The sequence below is a fragment of the Plecotus auritus genome (assembly GCF_963455305.1).
Source record: "Plecotus auritus genome assembly, chromosome: 12".
Classification (NCBI taxonomy): Eukaryota; Metazoa; Chordata; class Mammalia; order Chiroptera; family Vespertilionidae; genus Plecotus; species Plecotus auritus.
In genome coordinates, this window is record NC_137778.1 from 42525720 (window position 1) to 42542202 (window position 16483).

A 16483-nucleotide genomic window follows, 5' to 3' on the forward strand; every position below is an offset into this window, starting at 1 on the left:
TGAAAGTTGAGTGCCTTGGACCATGAACGCCAATGCAAAGTGCACACTAAAAATTTCAACGTGAACCAGCTGGGATTCAAATCAGCAACTGAGTTTTTTTCTGCGTGTAGAGTTTTCAATCAGGCTGATATGCTTCAGACAATGAATGGACTGCAAGATGTTTGAGGACTGGAAATGATACCTCATTATCCACTAGCTAGGTCAAGAGTGTAGGTAACAGCTAATACCACTGTTTCCTTGAACCCCGAGAGTGCTGTAAGTCAGGCATATTCTTTGTCTGCTCGTTCTTCCTGTATCTCCTCCTTCCCCGAGGGAGAGAGAAACATCACCTTATTTAATAAACAATAAAGTCTTTGATGCTCATGCTTGTCTCTCCATTGTGCAAATGTGGGTGTGAAAAGGACAGTGGAGATGGGAAAATTGTTCATCAAACTTGGTTAATAAGATGTAAAAAAACCCACTTTATGACGAGGCTTAGAGATTGGTGAGCAATAGGACACCGGGCGTAGAGAAGGAACCCAGGAAACTAGTCCACTGTCCAGTTCTGAAACCTGTGCAGATGGCGCTCTCAGGGCCTGCCGTGAGCCACCGTGAAGAGGCGCTGAGGGAGACAGAGGAGACTGACATCTGGAAGCAAACAGAACTGTACGCAAAAGCAGGCGATTGTGGACTCTGTGTCTGTCTTACTGTCAGTCAGCAGGTAAGCACAGTCTCGTGCTGAGCACTGCGCCCAGAGTCTGGACAGAAACCTCTCTGGCCCTTGTTTTCTCCATCTATTCACAGGCAGGAATATGCTGCTGGTGGCCGCCAGCCATTGGTGGCAAGTAACAAGCTCACAGGGACTGTCTTAGAAATTTCGGATTCAATATCTGTATTAGCTAAGATTACAGAAATAGTAACTTAGTAAAAGACCGAGGGTTACTCGTATCTCATAGAAATGTCCAGGGAGTGGTTTGTGGCTGGCACACTGGCCGGGCTACCAGGAACCCAAGACCCATTGATCTCGATATCTGTCCTGCCAGGCTTCACCCCCGCAGCCCAAGGTGGCAGCACCCCATTCCAGGGGCGCGGACGGGGGAGAGCCAGAGGCCAGGGTGAGGAATGTCCATGACGGCAGCCAGAGACACTTCCACCTGCATGCCGTTGGCCATGCCTGGCTGCAGGCTGGAGGGTGTGCACTGAGAACGGCAGCTGACCTGAGGCCCTGCCACCAGGGGAACAACTTCAGGACGATAACGAGCAGTCTCCCCAGTTATCCTTTAACTCACATCATTATTTTTATTTAGCAATGTCTTTTCTCGAATGGGTAGAAAGAGAATGGGCTAAGAAATATGTCTTGTTTATTTGGTTTTCGATTCCACATGTAATTAAAAACCATCTGCTATTTCTTTCCCTGTCTGACTAATTTCACTTAGCACAACACCCTCCGGGTTTGCCCATGTCGTCACAAATGGGGATTAGTTGCTAAAAGACTGCCTGAAACCAGACTAGGGAGTACTTTCTAAACTGTGCTTTCAAGGTTCTGAACAGGAAGGTGATGCCCGCTCTGTGTTTTAAAAGTCTTGAGGATGGGTTGAGTCTTAAAAGGATGTTTAATACACCCATTTAATTAATGATCAGCGGACTAGGCCTCACCACGCTCATCCCTGCCTGACCCCATCTTCCCTCTCCCAAGCACCATGAACAATCATGTGCTCTGACTGCATTCTTGGAGACCCTGCGAACTTACTGGTGAAAAATGCCAGCTGCCAGTATTTGGCTTTATGTTGTCATGTACTCGGTGAGTGATGCCAACTGTAATATTAACTAAAACTCAAAGACCATTAAGTTGTTAAATGTCTGTTAATTAGTCAGTTCATACAACCAAAATCTTCCTGAAAAAGTAACCTTCAGGTAAGGCTTCAAGCAAAGGAAAGGGCTGGTCAGATAAAGAGAGAAACAGGATGGGAAGGGAGAGAGTTCCAGGCCGCAACCACATCCTGTGGGAAGAAAGAGCCAGGTCAACTAAGAACGTTCAGGGAGCAAAGGATGGTGGGAGATGAGACTGAAAAGGCAGGTGGGCAGAAGCCAGGCGCCAGAAGGGGGACTCTGTAAGTCGCCGGGGCTGGGGGCCTTTCTGTAAGGGCCATGGGAAGACAATGAAGGGTTCTGAGCAAGGAGTGACATGCTCAGAGCACATCTACAATTAAACAGTTCATTCTAGATACCACGTGGAAATGGTATTAATACCCATGCCCCACCACTACTACCTCCAGAGGTACACACACCCTACAGCGACTCCTACAGGTCAAAGGAGAAACTGGGGAAAGGATCTACCTAATAAAATTGTAATTTTGAATTCTCAGAAGATTTTAAATTACAGTAATTAAACACACGAAGCCTTTCCCCTTAAACCCTCAGGGTGCATGTGAATGTGCTTTTATAAACTTTCGTAGCTGTGATAAACAAATTACTCAGGAGTGCTCCGTTTTAGAGATGTTGCTCAACGCATGAAATGGGATATTACAGCACTGCCAAACCACTTTATAATCGTTTTAAAAAGTGGTTATTTAAGTACACAAATGTGATCAATGAATGCAGAATTATATAACCACCGAGCGACGCTACCAAGTTTTCATAATGGCCCTTGCCTTTTCCTCTGCTGATATTGGCACCAAAGAAACTAGGTTATAAGTATTGTTTCTCGCTGTGGCTGAAGAGACAGTTCCAAGTATCGAATGAATGGAGTTCATTCAGAGGCCTTGGACATGGGCGGTGGCTCCATTCTGTGCAGGACGGGCTCCAGCGAGGATTTTTAGAACAGAACCCACTTTCACTTTTTACCCCGCTGACAAGGTCCTCGCGTTTTCAAGGAGCTCCACACTCTTCTTTCATCCCAGCTTCCACAGAAGAATATTAAGGATGCTAGCCTACCCTTCAGGGAAGGCGGCTGCATCTTTTAAAAACACAGCAGGGTAAATCATATGTTATTTAAAACCTAAATTACAGTGGACATGTAAATTTCCAATGGACTAAGCTTGACACCATGGCATGGAATCAGACCATCTGAGAGGAAAAGGGAGAGAGAGAGAGAGCCGGGTGGGGAAGCAGGCCCCCGAAAGGAAAGAAGGTGAGGAAACGGGCATCTTCAATCGGCCGCGTTTCATTGTCACTGTTGTCCCGGACACGCCAGGGACCTGTGTACTTTTGTAACCGATCTTTCTAAAGGCAGGACAACACACCACAGCAGCGGGAGACAAGGAGGTTCACGCCCACTTCCTGCGCCCTCTGACACCCTCCATCACCGCTTTGTGTGGCCTCTGGCTTATGCAGTATCCTTTCTCATTATGACTGGACTACAAAGAGTCAGAAACACAGCATCAAATTGAAGGTCCTTTTTTTTTGGTTAAATGTACCCATTTTGTCAACTTACTCTTTTTTGTTTTCCCCGTTTGAACCACAGACCAACCTCCCGAAGGTGCCAAGTTCACGGCTGGCAAAGTAAACTGTAATCTAACGCCACGGCTTCAGAACAACACAGCCCAAAGACTTTGATGTGACAGGGAAGGAATTTCAAATTACATATTATAATTGTACATGTTTTTAGATGCTTCTGAATTTTCACGAGTTCAATACTTAAAGGTACACTGCGGTTTTTTCCTACTTCGGCCAGGGAACTAACAGATCCCCAGGATGGCCCGGGGCCAGGGTCCTTCTCAAATACACCTGCAGTAGGACCGCCCAGGACACTCGGGATCCTTGAACAGGGAGGAATGAGCAAGGAGGGGCTGGGTTCCTGGCACCTGCTCGCCCTTCAGCCTGCTTTTGTGCCGACACCCCTACTCAGGCCAAACTGAGGCCTGCGGCCTGCGGCCTCCGCACCTCACTCACCTGAGGGGACAGGAACTCCTCTGAATGGAGACGAAAGATCACAGCGCCATCCCGACACTGAACCATCCTGTGGGGGAAGGAAAGAAAGGAAACTAAGTCAAAGGAACCACCTCCGACAGGAGTCCCTCTGACGAGAGGAAAGGTCCTCTTTCCCCACGTGGTCTTCAGGGGCTGAGGCGGCGGCAGAGAGCACCGCTAACCAACCCCTCCATGTCCTCGTCAAGTAAATATCTACCAAACTTACCACGCTGGAGCTGATCTTTAGGGAAACACTGTGACGGCTGCGCACGTGTCTGACAATAGTGCGTAATGACCGAGGGGAGCGCAGTGTCTGCCTCACAGGGCGTGGAGAGGACGAAGGGACATGAGTACAAGGTGCTGGGAGCCATGTGCCCGGGGAGTGTGACGGCTCCGTAAGCGGTGGCATAGGATTGCAGCTATGGGAGCTGTCAGGTAAAGCTTCACTCTTAATGCAGCTAGAAACACCTTCTAACGGAGCTACCCGAGGTTAAAGAGTAATTCTGGCAGGAGAAGGGAAACTTCTGACCTGGAGGTATGTATAACCACCCCAAGACTTAGATTGCCTGTAGCTTCTGTAATTCCTGGCGCTTGCGAAGAGATTCGCACCGCAGAGAGGAATTATTTATTACTGTTTAAGTATTTTAACTAGATTTGATTAGATTGTCCCAATATCTTATCAGTTCAAATGTAATATTCAATGCTATGTTGTATGTTGCTCTATACTTATTTTAAATGAATCATAATGTTAGTTACAAGATTTGGGATTATTTGTTACTTCTTAAGCTTTTTATATACTTGATAGTGAGCTGATCACCCGGTTTAGCTTCAGTTACACAATTAGAAGGTCTTTTTCATCACACAATTATTCTTTTAAAATTGAATGTGCATGTACCAATGTCCCGAGTGTAGACAGCTGTCCAAACAATGAGCTCTATGTATTAGAACAGGTGCTCTTATTATCCCCAAATCCACAACACAAGTGCTGCTTTATAAAATATTTGGAGAAAAAAATAAATGCGTATATTCCAGTACTAAAACAAAGCAAGAAGTTTCATTTTATCCCGTGCACAAGGATCAAAGGCTACCACATGGGAAGTTTACAGAAGATTGGAGGGGTGTCCGCCACCCTGAAGGTGCTGAAGGCCACAGAAGGGTGCCTGGTTTGGGTCTGTATTACAGCTAGCTGCAAAGCTCAGGCACTGCTTCAAAGGCTTCCTAAGAATCACGTGACACACCTACAAAACCCAAAACATCTACTTAATTTCCTAATTGTTAGACTACGAGTTACCTCAGGGCAAGGGCCCTCTTTCTCATCTTGGCCTTGCCAGTCCCTCTACAGACTCAGCCGTGGCTGCATGGAGGAGCATGGCTGACTGAAGACCCAGCCCCTGGAGGGGAAGTCACGCCTGGTCAGCATGCACCGTCCCATAGAGTGAAACCAATGGCCGGTGATCAGGAGCACTTGTTCTCAATGAGGGGTGGTGTGACTCCCCAGCGGACATTTGGCAATGTTGGGAGTCAGTTTTGGCTGCTACAACCTGGGGGCGGGGGGGGGGTGAGGGGGGCTGTCATCCGAGAGACCAGGGATGCCAAGGGATGCCACCAAATATCCTACACACCCAGGAAATCTCCCCAAACAAGGAATGATCTGGCCCCAAATGTCCACAGTGTTAAGGCTAAGAAACCCTGATCTAAAAGTTGTCTATTCACAATAGCATCAGGGAGAATCCATAAAATTCCACCTTCCTATCTATAAAGAGGGAATATTCTAATTTACCATCACTCCGTCACAAAGATGGCTGCACCCACAGCTGAGACCAAGTTCCCATAAGGAGCCTTAACAAGCAATCAGCAGGGACCTGAGGCTACGCCCTCCCCCACCCCTGTGGGGCTTGACAGGGGACCTCAGGCCACACTCCCCACCCGGCAGGGCTTGACAGGGGATCTCAAGGTGCGCTTCCCCTCCTAGTACTGGGCTAGGGGACCTCAGGCTGCACCCCCACCCCAGCGCCAGGCTGGGGGGCCTCAGGCCATGCCCCCCACCCCGGCACCAAGCCGCAGGACCTCAGACCGCAACCCCTGCCCAGCGGGGCTTGACAGAGGACCTCAGGCTGCAACCCCCACCCCGGTGCCAGGCCAGGGGACCTGAGGCCACGCTCTCCACCTGACGGGGATTGATGGGGGAACTCAAGGTGTACTTCCTGTCCTGGTGCTGGGCTAGGGGACCTCAGGCTGCTCCCCCCACCCCAGTGCTAAGCCGGGGGACCTCAGGCTGCACCCCCCACCCCAGCACCAAGCCAGGGGACCTGAAGCCATGCTCCCCACCTGGCGGGGCTTGACGGGGGACCTCAAGGTGCACCCCCAGTGCTGGGTCGGGAGAACTCAGGCCACCCCCGCCCCCCCCCGCCAAGCGGGGCTTGATGGGGGACCTGGGGCTGCACGCCCCCCCACTTGGCGGGGCTTGACGGGGGACCTCAGGCCATGCCCCCCACCCAGCAGGGCTTGACAGGGGATCTCAGGCCATGTCCCCCACCTGGCGGGGCTTGACTGGGGACCTCAGGCTACGCACCCCCCATCCTGGCACCAGGCCAGGGGACCCGAGGCTACTTCCCCTGCCCAGCGGGGCTTGACAAGGGTGGAACTGGCCGGGTCTGGATCTAGCCCAATGCGGGGGGAGGGCGGCCAGGTCTGGGTCTCAACCGATTTTGAGGCACATGTGGGTGGGCGGGGACTTGACTCTGGGTCCCATGGTACGCCCCAGACTGACAGGAGGAAAGTTTTCATATACATTTTACTAATTTTCTTTCATCTCTGACACTTCTATTATAGAGAAAGAACAAATAGCAATATTATTTCCGCTAATGAATCCTCTTTTAATGTGCACGAATTTCGTGCACCGGGCCACTAGTGTTTAAATAAAAAAGCTTTGTTTTCAGTACTCATTTTCCCCTAAAACAGCAAATCCGCTGACGTGGAAATGTGGAAGCAGAATATAAAACTTGCCATTTTCTCTTGGCTGGTGGATAATTTCTAATACATTTTCGTGTTTATCGCCACAGGTGACCTTTAGGAACCGTGCAAGAACACAAGTGATGGCGGCATGCTGTCACACGAGGTGCTTCATCTCCCCCGGGTGCACTGACTTGTGTTAGTGAGACGTGGAGAGAGGTCGCACGGGGAAGGGCGAGGCCTGTACTCTATACTGCCATGAGATACTGAAGCAGGAAAGGTGGCAGTGATAATGATCTGGAGCCAGGGAACACTGTATGAGTGCTTCATTCTGCCCAGTTCTATACTAAGCACTTTACATGCATTTTCAACTAACTGGTGAGCTCTACCAATTTCAGAAATTAAATGTTCCAGAAGGAAGAGAACTCGCTCATGTAAAAACTGTATTGTAATTCCTCTTTCACCATCCTCTCCTCCTCCAGTCAGGGACCTTCAGGAGGGCAGGGTCTCTTGTCTTATTCATCAGTGTGTCCCCAAGGGCCTGGCACTCTACCACAAAGTAAGGCATTCATCAGAGATCTGTCGAATGAAAAAAGGGCATCACTGTTCAATGACACATAAATCTAGGGAAATGGCCTAAAACCCTCCAAATTCTGCAGAGAAGAGAGGTTGCCACAAGTCTAGCCTTGGCTCCTCCCTGAGCAGGTACCTCACTCACCTTGGCATGCACAGTTGCTAGGAGGGTCTAGTATGCCATAGGCACTCCGATTATTTTGAATTGGATATACATTGAGACAGTAACATTCTCAAGGTTTTCCATGACAGGAAGTGTGACCTACTCCTTTACAAGGATCCGGACTCAGCAAATAGTTACTCCCTTTTATCATGTGAACTGTTTACAGCCCTTGTGTGGTTCCTGCCCTTTACGTGTTTGGTCCTGATAACAACGAGTGGCACTCAAATACGTCAAAAGGAGGAACTATTCCAGTTGGGCAATTTCTTCACTCAGCTCTGTATCTGTCCACGTGAGCTGCAGAGGGTTACAGAAGTAAAGCATTCCTTTCTGAGCCTAACGCAGAGACCCACAGCGGCCCAGAGAGACTGCTGCCTTATCAGGGGAGCCACCCTGGGGTGTTGGGGTGGGTTCTGTGGAAAAGGAGGAAGAACAGGAGCAGGAACAAGTTAGATGTGCTGAGGTCTGCAGAAGCTGCATTTCTATTCTGGGCACAGCAGTCAGAGACCACCGCCAATCAACCTTCCAGCGCCTCATCAACAAAGACAAGCATCACTTCTCTCTTGCTTTGCAGCCACTCAGAGTTCTCCCTAGCCCTCAAAACCCGAGCACGTGGGCAGTACAGCAGTAACTGGACAGGATTTGCTGGCTGCATTGTTTATTCAGAGAAGACGTTTTCTTCATTCTCTCCATGAACTAAAATCTATGGAATAGTCTCGGACACATGCTTACCCATCATACACAACTCAGAAACAGGGAAGTGTCTGCCCTCCGAGTTTCTGTGTGTTATAAAGAATAAGGGAAAGAAGAAAAAAAGGTCATATTCCTTCCCTCTAAAATGTCATAGCCAAACTAGTACATACATTTTTTTAAAAATATATTTTATTGACATTTTACAGAGAGGAAGGGAGAGGGATAGAGAGCTAGAAACATCGATGAGAGAGAAACATCGATCAGCTGCCTCCTGCACACCTCCCACTGGGGATGTGCCCACAACCAAGGTACATGCCCTTGACCGGAATCGAACCCGGGACCCTTCAGTCTGCAGGCCAACGCTCTATCCACTGAGACAAACCGGTTTCGGCTAGTACATACATTTTTATTGCAACCACTCAATGCGGACAACAGTATAGATCTGACCAAACCGAATGCGGATCAGATGCCCCAGAGTGTGGAGTTGGCAAGTAAACATCCTAGCTAATAAAGAGGGAATATGCTAATTGACCATCACGCCCTCACAAAGATGGCAGCACCCACAGCCAATAAGGAGGGAATATTCTAATTGACTACCACGCCCTCAAAGATGGCAGCACCCACATCCACAAGATGGCAGCACCCAGTCCCCTCCGCCCCACCAGGGAGGCAGGCGCACGGCACGGCCGGGCCTGCCCCTAGGCAGGTCTGGCCACTCCGCACGCCTGCCTCCATAGTCCCCCAGTCCCCTCAGCCCCCCAGCTGCCCAGGGCTGGCCCGAGGCACAGGCAAGCCTTGGATGGCGGCTGCCCAGCTGCCCAGGGCCACCTGAGGCTCAGGTAACCAGGGCCGGCTGAGGCTTGCGCTGCCAGCAGTGGCAGCAGCAGAGGTGTGATGGGGGCGTCACCGTCCTGATCGCCAGGTCGCCTCCCGCCCCTGAGGGCTCCCGGACTGTGAGAGGGGGCAGGCTGGGCTGAGGGCCCCCCCATCCAGTGCATGAATTTTCATGCACCAGGCCTCTAGTAGAATATAACACCATCCAACTTCTTTCAACAGAATTTCTGCATCTGTTGATTCTGAGATGAGGAAAAGGGTCTCCTGGTCATCTCAGATCACTTGGCATCAGTCTCCAAAAGCAGATTCCTTCTCGGTCTCCCAGCCACAGAGTGGGAAGACCCCAAAGTGGGCTGCCAGGGAGCCGAGCACATGGGAGCACTCACAACGCTTCTTGCCTTCTTATTTTTCTGTTTTCTCTGGCAGAATTTCCCCCCAGTCCAATGCAGAGCTGCAAATGAAAGCAGCTGTCCACAGGGCAGGAATTCCAAAGACCAAAGCAAAAAGAGAAAAGAGTGGGGGTCAAATGAGGAGAAGGAGGAGGACAAGAGGACTCCTGGCAGCTCGGACTTGCACAGAAGTTGGAGGCAGAAACAGACTGGAGGGCAGATGGCCTGGAGGCAGCCGTGGGCAAAGCAACGCTACCCACCCCACCCCAGGCTCTCAAGCGGCTATTACATTTCTGCACAGACTCACAAATTTTAAACACTCCAAGAAATATTTCTACATAATTTCCCTCTGGACTTCTGGTGGTCACTGTTTTGGTTCCTGTTATATATTCATTCATGCTTCTGAATCATGCCAGAGATGAAAATTGATTGAAGTTAATGCTTGAATTTCTTATTTTTATTTCATTACTTGAAGGTTATTGAGAAAGTAGAGGTCTGATTATTTTGGAACCTGGTTTCAAATCATTATAAAAGGATTACGGTTAAAATATTGCAATTAGTTACTTTCTTTTGAGGGAGAACTTAAAAGAAGTAAAATATATTAAATACAACTTCAGAATACAGCATTTCAGAATATATTTTAAAAACAGACTTAAAGAATACATAAATACGCTACTGTATTTTAGGATTTTAAACATCTTTTATGCAAACTAACATACCTAGCATTCAGTGATAACAATGTGTGAATTCCAAAGCAGATCAGAAGACTTAAGGGAGTGCTGAGGTTCTGGAAGACCACTGGTTTGCATCTATTTGCAAGTTTGAGAATCTACACTTTTAGCATGAAAACTTCTGCGGCCCTCACTTCTTTAAAAAATATATTTACAAGCAAGAACAACTGTGAAAAAGGACCCACAAATGTTTGATCTCGGTAGAAATTTCAGGAACGTAGCTGTGGGCAGTAAACACTTTTTACAGACTGACTGCCAAATCTGGAAACCTTTTCTTTCAGCCAGCACTTTCCCACCATTCCGAGGACCACTTCTCATTAACAACCAAATTGTTTTCCGCAGCCCTGCTGTACGGGGTTTCCTTAGAAACCATTTGGTGAAAGGCTGCGGCTTTCTTCCACAGAATCTCAAGCAGTGAAAAGGCAGATTTTCTGGCATAAATCAAACCCCATTTCTAGGGTTCACTAAATCCTTTCTCCTCAATATAATGTTTTGTGACTTATCTTAGCAGTTAATGGTACATGCAGGAGAGCTGGTGTGAACCAGTTTTCAAAGAATTTTATTCCATTTCTTTTGTTATTCAATTGAAACCATTTCCAGGGCTTGTTATACCTTGAGGAAGGTTTAACAGCACCACTAGTAGACAAAATGGTACATTCTATTGTGTAGCAAAATCTGTCATCCTCCCCCCCGCACCCCCGCCATTAAGTTTACTCAGGTGAATTAATCTTTGTATTGTCATGATAATGTCTGCTCTAATTTCAGAGTTGTTCTTGCTTATGAATATACTTTTTAAAAAGGAATGGAAGTAGGGACATGGGCAATAAATGTTGTTGTACTTAAAGTACAGATACTTTAACTGTCTAATACTGTATATACCAATAATGTTTGAGGAAGTTGCTAGATGCACACAAATTCATAAGAAATACACTGAAAAGAAGCATATGTACCAATAATTATGTCTCCAGTGTGGACTTGGAAGACTACTTTAAATGGAAACCTAAAATCATCACGGAGAGAGAATCACGCTTTTCCAAATGCCCTAACTTTTGCACACGTTGCTCTCTTTGCTAGCAGTGTGCATCTGCCTCCCAAACAAATCCTACTCCTTCAGACTCTGCTCAGCCATTTCCTCAATCATTCACGTATTCATTCACTCATTCATTCCATAGATTTTCTATTCACTAGATTCTGTGTGACATGCTGCGTGAACAGGAGTGACAGCATCCCTTCCTCCTGGAGCTGGTGGCTGAATCTAAATCATCCCCCTGTCCCTGACTTCCTCAGAGACAAACACTTCCTTCTTGGTACTACCATCTGACATACTATGCATTTGCTCCTTTTTCTTTTGCTCTGCCTCCCCTTCTAGAATATAAACTCTATAAAGCTAAATATTTTGACTACATCCTTAGTGATAAGAAGTGTACCTCACAAACACAAGAAGACATCTGTAAATACCTGTTAAGTGAATGGATTTGAGCCCACTGAACTGTGTCTTCAGCATTAACTCTCTACATGAGACTGTCCTTCTGAGCATGGACTACAAATCTCTCTATATAAAAGCCCAGCAACCAGAACAATGGAATGACCAGAACAACCAGGACGACCAGTGGCTATGATGTGCCCTGCTGCAGCCAACCAGCCTGATCCGGGCCCCGACTGGCAACCCCCCTGACTGGCCCGGCCCCCGATCAGCCTCCAACACCCCAATCAGAGGCAGGGCTGGCTGGCCAACCACCCACAGCCCCTCCCCCTGCTGGCCCGGCCCGATGGGCCCCCATCGGGGCTGGCTGACCAGACCCCACCCATGCATGAATTCGTGCACCAGGCTTCTAGTATGGTAATAAACCCCCTGAATTTGTGAATTTTGATTATCTAGGTATTTTGATGATCTGAAAGGCACCTGAAACTGATTCAGAAGCCCAGACCTACCCAGTGCACCTGTATTGCTGCAATTTGTCCCCATGACTCCCCTCTCCTTCTTAAAAAATATATTTTTACTGATTTCAGAGAGGAAGAGAGAGGGAGAGAGAGAAACATCAATGATGAGAGAGAATCATTGATTGGCTGCTTCCTGCATGCCCCACACTAGAGATCAAGCCCACAACCCAGGAATGGAACCGTTATCTTCTGGTTCACAGGTCGATGCTCAACCACTGAGCCACAATGGTCAGGCCCCCTGCCTCCTCTTGCCTCAACATCACTACACTAGAAAAGGTAGTTCTGTGAGCACGAGCAGATTCCTAAGTGTTTCTTAACTGTCTACATGAAAATAGGGATGGAAGTAGGGCCATGGTCCCCCCCACACAGAAGTTCTCATCTAGGTGGGACCTCGAAGTGAAAGTGCCACTTCCTCCACAGAGAACTTCTTGTGAGAAAGTGTTAAGCATAGCTAATTATGTCTAGGTGGAAATAAAAGGCTTCATGTTAGGAAACTGATTTCACTGACTACTGAGGATCTCTTCGTTTTATAAAACCATTTATGGACATTAACGGGTGGTTGCAGAGTGTTTAGTCAAAGAAAAGATCAGCTGTCCCAAGGTTGTCAAGAAAAAGAATATAAAAAATTTCTAAGACTTTTGAGATACATTTAAAAAATCAATTGTCCACATGGTCTAAATAAAAACATCTACTTGCCGTTTTTCTTTCCCTATTTCTGATAATTACCCAATGCATCTCAAAATCCCATGTGAAATACTAAAGTATTAAGTTAGAAATAACCGATTATCTGATTTGGGTTTATATCAGACATCATGTTATACTGAACTAGAGGCCCGATGCACAAAATTCATGCAAGAGTAGGCCTTCCTTCCCCCGGCTGCCGGCACCGGCTTCCCTCTGGCACCCAGGACCCGGGCTTCCCTCGCAGCCCTGGCTTCGTCCGGAAGGACGTCCAGTCTAATTGGCATATTACACTTTTATTATTATAGATTCTCAGAGATGTTATAAAAAGCACCAAGGGCTTACTTAAATTTGATAAAAAATAAAATTGAGAATTTTCTATTAATTCTTCTAGTTATTAAGCTGGTCCTTATCTGCTACATCCAGTTAGTACCTTAGTTCTACTGATTTTTCAAAAAAATTTTCATAGCACTTAACCCCTCATAAACAAATATACACACGCGTGTGCACCTACACACACACACACACATACACAGAAAATAAATCTTGGTCAGAACCTACTTTTCAGCTCTATCTATGGCATCATATGACCTTTCACTCAAGCCATCTGGCTCCCTTTCCTTAATTTGCAATCTAGTTCTGCTTTTAATTATCACCCAGCACTCACTCATTCGCTTCAGGGACTCAGCTCTCAGGGTCTATATCTTTTCACCCTCAGACTGCTGAGAAGACTAGTGAACTTCCATCAGGACAAGCAGCAGAAGTGTTGACCTTCAGCAACAAGGGTTGGAGGTACAAGGAGAGGTGTGCACCAGGTTAGTGGTAGGATGGCCAATTCATTCTGCGTCTGCTGGGATTTTCCCAGTTCAGCACTGAGATTCCCATATCCTAGGACTCCCCTCAGTCCAAGGGGTAGGTCACCTGACTGAGAGGAGCCTGATCTCTCGGCCTTTCCAGTGAGATACTTCTGAAGACACAGGAAGCATGGATGTGGCTCCGAGAAGAGTCAGGCCAGTGGAACCTAAGTCAGTGGGTGAGACCGGAGGGGCAATGCTGGTAGACAGACAGCAAGCACTGGGGTCCAATGGCCTGGACTTGGGTCACTGTGGCCTTGTGGGTATCCATGGAGCACAGGACACAAAACCTCTGGCAGGATGGCGAGCCTGGCTCCACTGCTTTGGCAATCCTGCTGGGAAGGGGTTTGCTGGTAGAGTGGTGTCTGTGAAAGGCCATGCAAGACAGGCAGGGGTGAGATGGGGACTCCGGGTTCCACAGCCAGGGAGAGGTGCGGGTGAAATTTAAACCTCCGTCTCTGCTCAGGCATTTACTAACGGTTATTCTATAAATTCTACCTGTAGAAATCCTCTCCTACAGTAGTTCTGTCCATGTCATTTCTTGCTGCCCAGGTTGTTATGAAGGTAAAGATGATTTCTCATTGATCTTATATCCTTTAATTAGCAAAAACGCTCGAAGAACATAACCTTTGGATGATGTTGAATTACATAAAACTAAATGAGACTAGCATATTCCTACTTTGTTCCCTTTACCATTAACTAGATGCTTGTGCCTGCCCCAGGGCATGTCCTTCAAATTCTATGCAACCTTCACAGCCCAGCTCCAGTTCTAGAATCTTTACTTGAGATTATAGAGATCTCTGCCCTTTCTGAAGTTCACCTCAACATTTTACCTTCCATGCATTTAAATCTTAATCTCATTGTTCTCAGGGCATCACTAGCTCCTTTGTGTCCTTATGCTTATAGCAGACAGTCAATCAACGCTGGTGACTTGAAATCCAGAAGCAAAATCCTGCCAATAAGTCTGTTCCCTTCGTCGACAATTCAAAACAGGAATGACCATTCAAAACAGGAAAAGAATGCTAAGCTCCTAACGGCAGCCGGACCGCACTGTGTCCAGGCGTTGCTGTTTAGTTTACAAAAGAGTTCCTTTTGTCCTTAATGAGGAACTTACTCCATCCACCACATGTGAAGCATGGAGACTGCTAGCACATTGCTAAGGATTTTTTTTTTTTTAAGAAGAAAGCCTTTCCTTATGAAAAGGCATTCTCTGCATTTTCTAAAAGAGAAAAGTATTAATATACAGTTGATATCAATGTCTTTAAAAATAGAATACATGTAATAAAAACTACTAGGAGCCCAATTACTTTGGGGGAACTACACTTGAAGAAAGGGATCACAGAAACAAACAAAAAGATCATAAAAACGATGATCACAAGTGTCAAGCGCTAAGCAGGGGTCACATGAGAGAAGAGCTGAAATCTGTTGGTGGAAATGGACACTTGGCAGTTAACTGCCAGCCCCGTTAGATCTGTTTGGTGGGGTTTAGGGCTGGGGCGGGATTGCAGTGCTGAAAGGCGGAGGGAGTTGTGAAAGTGAAGACTTCATTGCAATGTATCAGTAGGAACAATCATGGAAATGTCCCCAAACACGTTTCCTCTTTCTTCAGCTTGTGCCTCCCCACCACACGTTATCTGGGTCTTCCCCAGGCTAGACCCACTCCCTGAGGGGCGCCCCCGGCAACAGGTGCAGCACGGCTGTTAGAATTCAAGCATCACGGAAATTAGCTTCCTGTCACGATGACAAAGTACACATTGCAGTGGCAATTCTGGTGCTCCCTAGAAAAGTTCTTCATTTTTTTGTAGAAAGAAATGTAAACGTATTAATTAGTGAATTCAAACGATCTGTTACATGCACAGTTTTGTTAAGGGGACATACTTAACGTTTGGCTGACTAAAGATGAGCATACGTCACGAAGAGGCCATTTATGAGAAATGGGTGAGTGGCAGGATTTCATCATGATAGTGAAGTAGACCTTAAGTTAGTAGTTCATCAAGGTAAGTCTTAGTTTGTCTCCAATGAAGAAAAGGAGAGATATTACTTGGAGTGAAAATGCCACCTAAAATATTTTAATTTCACAATAGTTAGGAATTTGTTTGATTTATAATCTTAATATTTACTTGATAAAATAATAATCTTATGTGTGTTTCTTAGCTTAAAACAGACACACCAATTATTTGGGTTTCCCCAAGGCTAGAACTACTCGCTAAAGGGCTTCTCCCAGCATTCAAGAGAAAGGCCATTGGGTCTATGAACGAAAACCAAAATTTCACAGAATATTTTTTAACACTGGTATTTGGGTAGAGGACCTGTACCTATAGGCTAATCATGACACATATGGATTTATTATCAATGACAATTTTGCCTAAATCAATAAATATTTATGCAGACCCAACATATGCAAAAACTTTGGTAAATGAGCTGCCCCCTTCTTATTTCTACTTCCCATTGAAAAGTAAAAGAGAAAAGACTAAATAAAATAAAATCACTGAAAAAGAGTTAGAGAAACGTTTTTTAAAGGCAACAGGGAAAACAAACACTATCCAGAAGCCCCAACAGGGCAAGTGTCTCTGTAACAGAGAACAAGAGGTCACCTTGTCAGGTGCAAAGTTGGAGGGGTCGTCCAGGAAGGGCTTCTTTTTATTTTTTTTAAATATATTTTTATTGACTTCAGAGAGGAAGGGAGAGGGAAAGAGAGATAGAAACATCAATGATTAGAGAGAATCACTGATTGGCTGCCTCCTGCATGCTCCAATGTGGGAATCGAACCTGAAACCTGGACCTGTG